The sequence below is a fragment of the Schistocerca cancellata genome, chromosome 2, assembly GCF_023864275.1.
Source record: "Schistocerca cancellata isolate TAMUIC-IGC-003103 chromosome 2, iqSchCanc2.1, whole genome shotgun sequence".
NCBI lineage: Eukaryota > Metazoa > Arthropoda > Insecta > Orthoptera > Acrididae > Schistocerca > Schistocerca cancellata.
In genome coordinates this window covers 1,007,086,315-1,007,096,747 of record NC_064627.1, presented here as the reverse complement: position 1 = coordinate 1,007,096,747, position 10,433 = coordinate 1,007,086,315, and the positions used below count along the sequence as shown (strand labels likewise).

General features: G+C 41.0%; 1 non-coding gene across 1 annotated transcript; it reads left to right on the top strand.

The window, feature by feature from the left end:
• The first annotated feature begins 433 nt into the window (after window positions 1–433).
• On the top strand, window positions 434–540 carry LOC126163336 (U6 spliceosomal RNA). The gene has a single exon (XR_007535226.1). It is a non-coding gene; the product is annotated as a U6 spliceosomal RNA (small nuclear RNA).
• Window positions 541–10,433: the final 9,893 nt, after the last annotated feature.

The window sequence follows — 10,433 nt, the reverse complement described above, 5'->3', positions numbered from 1 at the left end:
TGGCGATGGACGTTCACGGCCTGGACGAGCAGCTTGTGACCGGAGCTTTGCTCAGTGTTAGATTTCAGCCGCTTCTCAAGCCCATCGACACTAACATGTGTCTCAGTCATCTTTGCAGAGGTGCGAGAGTTAAATAGAAGCAATACTTCTGATTATTTCTGCGTATCGTTGTCTTTATTGCCACGTGGAAGACTTATGAGGTTTACAGAAATGTATATTAAGTAAGATTTACTTCAAAAGAGCACAGTAACCATAAAAAATAATAAGAGGGAGAAGGAGGTCTTAAAACGCCTGGAATCTGTGCAGTACGCGCATGTAAGAGTGCACGTTTTAGATCGTTGTATCGACAGCTGGTGACGCTCTAGTTATTCTTGCCGGAGCACAATCTTTTGTTTACCTTGCTGGTTATTCGTGTAGTGACGTCGACGTCATAGTACTCGCTTCGGCGGTACGTATACTAAAATTGGAACGATACAGAGAAGGTTAGCATAGCCCCTACGCAAAGATGACGCGAAAATTCGTGAAGTGTTCCATTTTTTTTACTATAAAAAAGTCTAGATCACAATTTATTTATTACGGTGACCAGTTTCGACCACTACTTTCATCCGAAAGTAAGGGTTTGTGTTGGTATGAAGTACAGTGCACACATAGGCTCAATCGTAGGTAATGAAACTGTTAGACGTCGATTCATACCATCTGTCTATAGCGGAGATCGCTTAAAAATCACTCGTGTGACCCATCGTAGAATATTGTTCACGTGTTTGGGACCCGTACCAAAGAGGACTAACAAGAGATTCGAACATATTCAAAGAAGGCCAGCGTTACTGGGCACAGGTTTGTTCGACCCATGGGAGAGTGTCACGGACATGCTGAAGAGGTTGAACTGGCAAAGCCTGGAAGACAGACACAAACGATCCCGAAAAAGTCTTATTAACTTCAAGAACCAGCTGTAAGTGATGAAGAAAGCAATAAACCACAATCATCTACGTATAGGTCCCGAAGTGGATTAGGCTAATTGGACTGCGCGCATGGGCATTCAAACAATCATTCTTCCCGCGCTTTATACGTGAATGGAGCAAAACTACGAAATTTGCGTTCGACAGGAAATAAAATAAATTATAACTTGCAACTGTAAAAATTTCGGCATTAGAGTTGTTTTCGAGGATCTCCAGTCCCCTTCATCAGTAAATCACGTGAGAGCCCTCAGCTCTTTTACCTTCTGGGCAAGTTAAGGAATTCTGATGGGTGGATTAACGGGCCTTTCCCCTGATGTTTCTAGGTGACAGTTTCACTGGGTGTGGTTGACAGGACATCCTCCCCAGATCATCTGTTCTTTTTTCTGGGACTCATCAACCGTCCAGAAAATTATGCTGTTTTCGGATGAATGCGCCCTGTGGAACGCTAGAGAGCACACTGCAGTGTCAATCTCGTTTATTTTTTCACCAGTCTGCTCATTAATGTGATGTTGTTTGTACGACTTCTTCTTCTTCTTCTTCTGTGCCTAACTCTTCATCTCAGAGTGGCACTTGCACCCAGTACGTCGGACACATCCCAGTCTCGGTCTTCCTTACAATTGCCGCCCCTACAGATCCCTCAAGCACCACGTCATTTATTCTTTCACATCTCAACAATCTTCGTCATTTCACTTAGTTTTCAGCTTCCTTCTGTAACACTACCTCTGAGAAGCTTCGATTCTCTTCCACCAGTTTTTCTACAGGCCATAATTCACTTTCATGCAAAGACGTTCTCCAGACATAAATTCTCAAAAAAATTCTTCCTGAGCTTAAAGTTTTATGTAAGTGCTTTTAGTGAAGAATGCTCTCTAACCTGAGATCTGCCCCTCATTTATAAACTAAGCGAATCGTTCAACCATGCCAGTTATCTCAGATACTTAACAACAAAGCAACATGGCTCAGTGATTACGAAAGTATTTTAATGCTTCAGACGAATGCCTGTTGAGTTCCTCTAAAAAGATCACCGCTGATTACGCGTTTCGCCCCTATGAGTGTCGGTAAGGGTACTTTTGAACATTATTTTCTCCCATCCTCTGGTACTTTCACAAATCACATGTGAGAAGAACATCGGTAACCATCCGTAAGGGCACTGATTTCTTTGATTTTCTTCTCATTTCCATTTCGGGATGCTTACATAGGAAGAAATATGTTGCACAACTCTCCTTTGGGGGCAAGCTTCACAATAAGCCTCTCCGCTTCTGTCATCGCCTCTCTTGTAGCGCCTGCCACTGAAATTGGGTATCTCCGTAATGGTTTTCAACTACGTGCGACGAAAGATGCCCTCCACTACGGATCTTCTCTATCTATTTTACTCATTCGAACTAGAAAGGGTCCCAGAATGAAGAACAATACTGAAGAATCTATCACACGATCCTTTTGTATTCTACCTCTAAAGTGCATGAATTTCATTTCCTCAGTTCTTCTTAAATCCCAACCTGGCGTCTCATTTTCCTGCAACTAGTCGGAGTCATTCCACTCAGGTCCCTCTGTAGGTCACTCCTAGATATTTTACGGTAATTACGTTTCCAGTGGTGTGAGCCAAAAGTAATGAATCTCTTCGGCTTTTTGAAGCAAAGTATTTTACATTTATTTGATTTTCGAGTCAACTGCCTCTGACGTTATCCACTCCACATTACAGTTCCACGAAACGAACGCTGCGTCTGATCCAGTCAAATGTTACTGGGAAAGTGTGGCCCATTTTTTTGTCAGACGCGCAGGAAATTACTCTTTGCGGTCAATAAACATAGTGTAATCGGTTAGATACACCTCAGCTGTGATACCTTTAAAATTTGTTTAGAAATCAAATGCCGTTCATTAGTTATTTCTGCTTAGAACCACAAATCCATTGTAGTTACTAGAAAACCCTATAGGTAATCAGCTGATGAATGAAGAATTAGAGGATTTCAATAGTGGTGCTACACCACTACAGAATATGGATTGATAGAAAATCGAAGAAGGCGAAACAAATGAGAAATAGCAGAAATGACAATAGCGAGAAACTTAGTGTCATAATTGATAATCACGAAATAGATGAAGTTAAAGAATTCTGCTACCTAAGCAGCAAAATAACGTATGATGGATGGACCAAGGAGGACATAAAAAGCCAACTAGCAGTGGAAAAACGGACATTCCTGGCCAAGAGAAGTGTACTTGTGTGAAGCACAGGCCTTAATTTGAGGAAGCAATTTCTGAGAAGTAATTTTTCAGTTTTTCCCGGCGTATTTGTTGCTCGAACAGTCCACGGGTATACCGCCGTTTCATAGTGTCCAACGGGCACAATATTTCGGCGATCAGACATGTCGCCATCGTCAGGTGCGTTGCGAACTAAGCTCCTGAGGGCGGGCGGCCGATTTAAATCCCCTCCCCCCGCAGGCCGCTCTCTTCGCCGTCGGTCGCGAAGACGTGGGCGTTCGAGCAATTTCTGAGAAAGTACTTTTGGAGCACAGCATTGTATGGCAGTGAGTCGTACCCTAGAACTTGGAACTACTTAAACCTAACTAACCTAAGGACATCGCACACATCCATGCCCGAGGCAGGATTCGAACCTGTGACCGTAGCGGTCGCGCGGTTCCAGACTGAAGCGACTAGAAACGCTCGTCCACAACGGCTGGCCGTGAGTCAAGCAGTGTGGCAAAACTGGAACAGAACAGGAGCTTTGGAGATGTGATGCTACAGAAAAATTTTGAAAATAAACTGGACTGATGAGGTTCTCTGGAGAAACGGCGAGGAAAGGAATATATGGAAAAAACGGACACAGAGAAGGGACAGGTTGACAGGACATCTGTTAAGACATCACTGAATAACTTCAGTGGTACTAGTTGGAGTTGTAGAGGGTAAAAATGTGGTGTCACCGCCAGACACCACACTTGCTAGGTGGTACTTTTAAATCGGCCGCGGTCCGCTAGTATACGTCGGACCCGCGTGTCGCCACTGTCAGTAATTGCATTAATACAATGTTGGTCAACAGCTAAAATTTTCTCACAGTCAATAAAGACAGTCCTGATCATTCACCACAGTAAAACTGCCATTTCTTTTATCAAAGTCTGAGCAATAAAAGACAATGCACACGGAAGTAGTGGATGTCCATGCAGTCTTGAAGAAGTAGTGTTGTCCTTCTAACAGAAAGACAGTGCTGACTCTTGACATGCTGACAGGTAATGGGCCACAACAGAGCAAACCCACAGCAGAGTCATTCGACGTTTTGAAGAAGATTGGTACATAGGTCATCACAGAGTAGACCTACTGTAGTCCTGGTAGAGATTGTGGTATTGGTGGGCCACCAGAGGTGCAGACCCACTGCAGTCCTTGTAGAAAGTGTGGACAGGCCCACTGTAGTCCTGGTAGAGATTGTGGTATTGGTGGGCCACCAGAGATGCAGACCCATTGTAGTCCTTGTAGAGACTATTGGTAGTGGTGAGTCATCAAAGGTGTAGACCCACTGTAGTCCTTGTAGAGATGGCCAGCAGCCATCTGTTGCAACTGTGCAGGTGCACAATCACCATTGAAGAGTCTTGCGGATAATATAGCAAGTCCATAACCACCACTTGTGCACTCACAAAGTTTTTGGAATTGTCCTTAGAACCAGCAATGCTGTTATCCAGTCCCTTGCTGAATTAGTAACACACGTGCAAACACGAACAGTCCCAACTTCTCACGTAGTGTCCATATTGTATGACCAACAGAAAAGTGTGCAGTGAAATGAATGCTTACAAGTTGATAATATGATGAACTGGTGTCAATTACAATTATAGAACATAAGAATACAATTACAAAGATACAAAATACATCATTAAAAACATAACAATACAGATAACATTTGTAGTAATGTAAGTTTGCTGTTTATGTTTTTATGTAAGTAGGCTGTTTATGTTTTCTTTATGTAAGTTTGCTGTTTATGTTTTTTTATTGGCAACGTTACGTAGCACTCTCTATATGAAAAGTTTGAATTGTTGTCTGCCATTGTTGTCATGAACTGCTATAGCTGGATGCGAACAGCGCGTAGCGCTGGGCAGTTGGAGGTGAGCCGCCAGCAGTGGTGGACGTGGGGAGAGAGATGGCGGAGTTTTGATAATCTGTAAGACTGAATGTCAATTATGAATATTAAGGTAAATACATTGTTTGTTCTCTAATAATATCTTTCATTTGCTAACTATCCCTATCAGTAGTTAGTGCCTCCAGTAGTTTGAATCTTTTATTTAGCTGGCAGTAGTGGCGCTCGCTGTTTTGCAGTAGCTTGAGTAGCGAAGATTTTTGTGAGGTAAGTGATTTGTAAAAGGTATATGTTAAAGTTAGTCAGGGCCATTGTTTTGTAGGGGTTATTGAAAGTCAGATTGCGTTGCGCTAAAAATTATTGTGTGCCAGGTTAAGCACAGGCTTGTATAAATTGTTCTAAGTGGACATTTCACATGTACAATTGTTCTAAGGGGACGTTTCATATGGCGACCCTTAGCCTAGGATACCTCACTGGAATCTTCTGATTTTTTCTTGTAGTTTGTGTATTTAGTGTAGCTTTTGTTTACTGCTAGTGCGTAATTGTAGAGAGAACCTCCTTCGTAGTTGCAGTCTTTCATTGTTGTACTGTAAAACAGTTGTGGCATGCATGTAGCTTTGCGCCAAGTATTTCGCAGCTGCGCTTGTAATTAACTACATATTATTTTCAGTGCTATGTTAATGTGTTCTCTTATTTTTGCTCTTCAAATTGTGTTTTCGTGTGTTATCGTGTGAAATATTGTCTCAATAATGGCGTGTGAAAAACGTAACACTCGGCTCCAAAGTAAACTAAGAAACGACAGTGAAGACGAAAGCAATGTGTTAGCGCCACTGTGTAATGAGTTAACTAATGTTCAAAGTAGTAATTTGGTAACTGTGCATAGGGAAATGGAGCGGGCGTCAAACAATGGCGTAGACAGTCAAACAGGTAGTGAACAGGGAAGCATTATCGATCGATCGGTCGGCAACAGCTCGCCTCAGGAATCCGAAATGATAGGACACAATTTTGCAAATACTGTAGATTCAGGTTTTGGGTCCTCACCTTTTTCTCAAATGAGTCAAGACACATTTTCTGCTTGTCAAAATGTGAATGTTGCCGGTCAAAATGCACTGCTAAAAAGCATAGAGAAACAGGTTCCAGACACTAATACATTATTATTGCAATTAATGCAACAAATGGAACAAAATCAGAGACAGATGGGACAAAATCTTCAAAAGTTAGACACAATGGAACAAAATCTTAAAAAATTAGACACAGTGGAACAAAATCTTCAAAAGTTAGACACAATGGAACAACACCAGAGACAAACACAGCAAAAGTTAGACACAATGGAACAAAATCTTCGGAAGTTAGACACCACACTTGAACAAACACGTGAAGATTTAACTACTGAATTACATAACATTGAATCGAAATGTCAAAAAGTCTGTAATGACGTAAAAACACAAATCTGTGAGCATTTTCAGCCTATTTTTTCGCGGCATGAAAATGCATTACAGAATCACGAAGCAGCCATAAAAGAGCTGCAAACCATTGTTCATGAAAATCATGAGACCTTGTGGGCTAAAATTGACTCAGTTGCATCTACCGATTCGGTTACGCAACTGGCAAAAACTCAGGACAACTTAAAGAACACGGTAGATTCGATTGCAACACAAATGGACACTCTGAAACTTGGTTCAGAAAAACACACTGAGGAAATGTGTTCACTATCGGAGAAAGTAGCTGAACTTTCGGATCAGGTCACTAACTTATCTACAAAGGTAGATGATGATCTGAATGACACAAGACCCGTAGCCTTCACGGACACAGAAGAGTATGAACAAATAAGAAAATTCAAACAAAATCAGAATCAAATTAATACGCAATACAAAAGAGAAATGCGGGAAGTACAAGATCAGCTGACACAGGTAATACAAGAATTACGTATTTCAGAGGACACTCGCGCCCCAATAAGGGAAGAGGGACATATAAATACGGAAAAGCCACAAAATAATAACACAGAGCATTTCGGTAATTATGAAAGGAAATGGCAAGGTGCACCGAATTTTGAGATGGAACCGCCGACACGACGTAACAATGACCGATATGCTACTCGCCGACACGATGATTTTGATTATAAGCTGTTCATTACTACACGTAAATTCAAAACATTTAAGAATTCTGGCAACGACATTCATCCACAAGCATGGCTCCATCAATTCTCTCATTGTTTTCCTCCCAACTGGTCATTAGAACACAGATTAGAATTTATGTGTGGCTATTTGGAGAATGAACCAGCTGTAAGAATGCGATCGGTCATTCACGATTGTCACAGTGAAGGAGATTTTTATCATGCCTTCCTCTCAGCATATTGGTCTCAAGCCACACAAGACCGCGTAAAACATAGCATCATGATGATGAAACACTTTGAACAATCTGAATTTTCCAGTCTTGTCAAATATTTTGAAGACATGTTGCACAAGAATCAATACCTGTCAAACCCATACAGCCCCTCAGAACTCATCCGCATTTGCTTAATCAAACTGCCTGAACATTTGAGACATATTATTTTAGCAGGACGTTGCAAAGATGACATTGAAGCTTTTCAGGGACTGTTACAAGAACTGGAAATTGACACAGACAGTCGCGGAATGCGAAAACAGGAAAACAATCACTACAGGTCACATCCGTCTCAATTCCGTGACGACAGAAACAATAAATGGCCACGACAAACCTATTCTTACAACGTAAATCGTGACCAAAACAGACACCACCCATATGATAACCACTGGCAGAGTAATAGTTACAGGGAAAGATCACCTTTCTGCGGTAATGACTATCACAGAGACAATCAGAGAAACAGACAATATGGGAACCAAAATAACTATTATCAAGGGAGACAGAATAACTTTAGACGCAACGGTCCAGCGCGTAGTTACGATTCAAGGAGAAATTCTCCACCATGTGACCGACAAGAAAGAAACTATGGAAACTACCGACATGACGACAGACGATATGATCGTAACGACAGACCTGAATTGCATCAGAACTGGCGAGATTTAAACAGAGCAGAGCACTCTCGTCACGATGAATTTGTAGAAGTTAGGTCTCCAAATCCCAATAACGACGCGCGCCAACAAAGAGACAATAGGCGATGACTCACACCACTGGCAGCCACAAGACGTACTTATGAAACTGATGACGCAGCTGCCGTAGCTAGTAATTACGTAAAAATGGAAGACATTAGGGACATCTTACTCCAGGAACACGACGTAACATATAACACCATTGCATATCCTGTGATTCACATTACTGTACATGACGTAAAATTTACGGCAGTACTTGACTCTGGCAGTCCCATTTCAGTAATTAGCGAAACAGCTTTTAGCAAATGCAACAAAGCGAACGATTGCCCCACACTTCCGTTACGTAAGATTAAATTACAAGGTGCAATCTTTGGAAAAAGTGTAGATGTACGCCAACAAACCAATTTAGAATTCTTTTGTCAAAGCCACAGCTTCTCTATGAACTTCCTTATTGTTCCATTATTGTCGACGGAAATTATACTGGGAGTAGACTTTTTGAATGAATACAAAGCAATCTTAAGCTTTCACGATGCTGAAATAAGTTTAGAGAAAGAAGGTAAGTCAATAGCTTTGAAATTTGAAGACTGGCTCTCAAACCATGATGAGGAAATTAATCGGCTTTACGTTCTGTTAGACAACAGTTCGGAAATTTCTACGGAACTAGACACCAACAATCACTCTGCAAGTACTGACAGGGATGACATCGACGGCATATTTGAAATTAATGAGTTAATTCAGCATAAAATTCAGACAATTGAGAATTGTAATGACACTGATAGGCAGGACCTTTTTGAGATTTTACAAGCACATTCCACAGTTTTTACTCACAAAACAGGAACAATCAAGGGATTTCAATACCAATTTCGTGTTCGTGAGCATACTAAATTTTGTGTTAGACCTTACGTAATTCCGGCGCATTATAGGGACCGTGTTAGAACAGAAATACAATCTATGCTTGTCGAGGGCATTATTGAGCCTGCAGTAAGCTCATACAACAACCCATTACATGTTGTTGAGAAGAAGAATGGATCGATCAGGCTTGTTTTAGATTCGAGACAAATCAATACTATCACCATTCCTGAAACAGACAGGCCGCAGACGATGGAAGAACTTCTTCAAAATTTTAATGGTGTAAAAGTGTTATCTTCCATTGATCTCAGATCCAGCTTTTATCAGATCGAACTTCATCCAGAATGCAGAAAATACACAGCTTTCCTTTGTTTCGGCGTTTGTTATCAGTTTCGGAAACTTCCTTTTGGTTTGAACATTTCTTCAGCGGCATTCATTCGGGGGCTAAATTCCATATTACCTGAGTTCTTAAAACGTCACATCACTTTATATGTGGACGATATTCTAATAGCAGAAGCTTCATGGGAACAACATAACCGCATCCTCAACAGTTTGTTACGTATTTTTGCAGAATCTGGAATTACAGTTAACTTGGAAAAGTCAGAATTCGGTAGGTCAAAGGTGAAGTTTTGGGACATATTATTTCTTCTGAAGGCATTCAGCCGGATCCAGAAAAGTTACAAGCAATCAGAGCCATTCCAGTTCCATCCACAAAAAAAACAAGTCCGCAGTTTTCTAGGTCTCGTAAATTTTTACCGTCGTTTTCTGAATATGCAAATTCTAGTTACACCAAAACTTTGTTCTCTCACTGGAAAAAATACTATTTGGAACTGGGACGAACAAGCACAGTTGGAATTCAATTCTTTGAAAGAAGCGTTACTTCACACGCCAATACTAGCTCATCCAGATCTGTCACAAGATTTCTGCCTTAGCACTGATTCTTCCAAAGTTGGTCTTGGTGCCCATTTATTTCAAGAAGCCATAGAAGATGACATTACTGTTCAGAAAACCATTGCTTTTGCTAGCCGAGTGCTAACAAAATCTGAAAAAAATTATTCCGTTACTGAATTAGAAGCTTTAGCTATCGTTTGGGCATTTAACAAATTCCGTTTCTTTCTTTCTGGTAAGCACGTAAAAGTATACAGTGATCATCGTGCATTACAATTTCTTATGTCTTCAAAATTAAATCATGATAGGTTAAAACGTTGGGCATTGTTTCTGCAAGAATTCCGCTTCACAATAGTCTACATTCCCGGCAAGGAGAACATTGTTGCGGACGCGCTGTCACGCGCACCGGCTGGGCTTGAGAAAAGTAACACAGAAGGCAACCTCGAGAAAAATTTCAGTATTCTTTACATTCAGAAAGTCGCCTTTGAAAACTTCATCACCACATCTTTAAAGGACATTGCTCATGAACAAGATAAAGATCCGATTTGGAAAGATATCAAAAGTAAATGGCATGAAAAGACACACACTTAGATTCGGCATTATTACCTGGTTAGAAACAACATA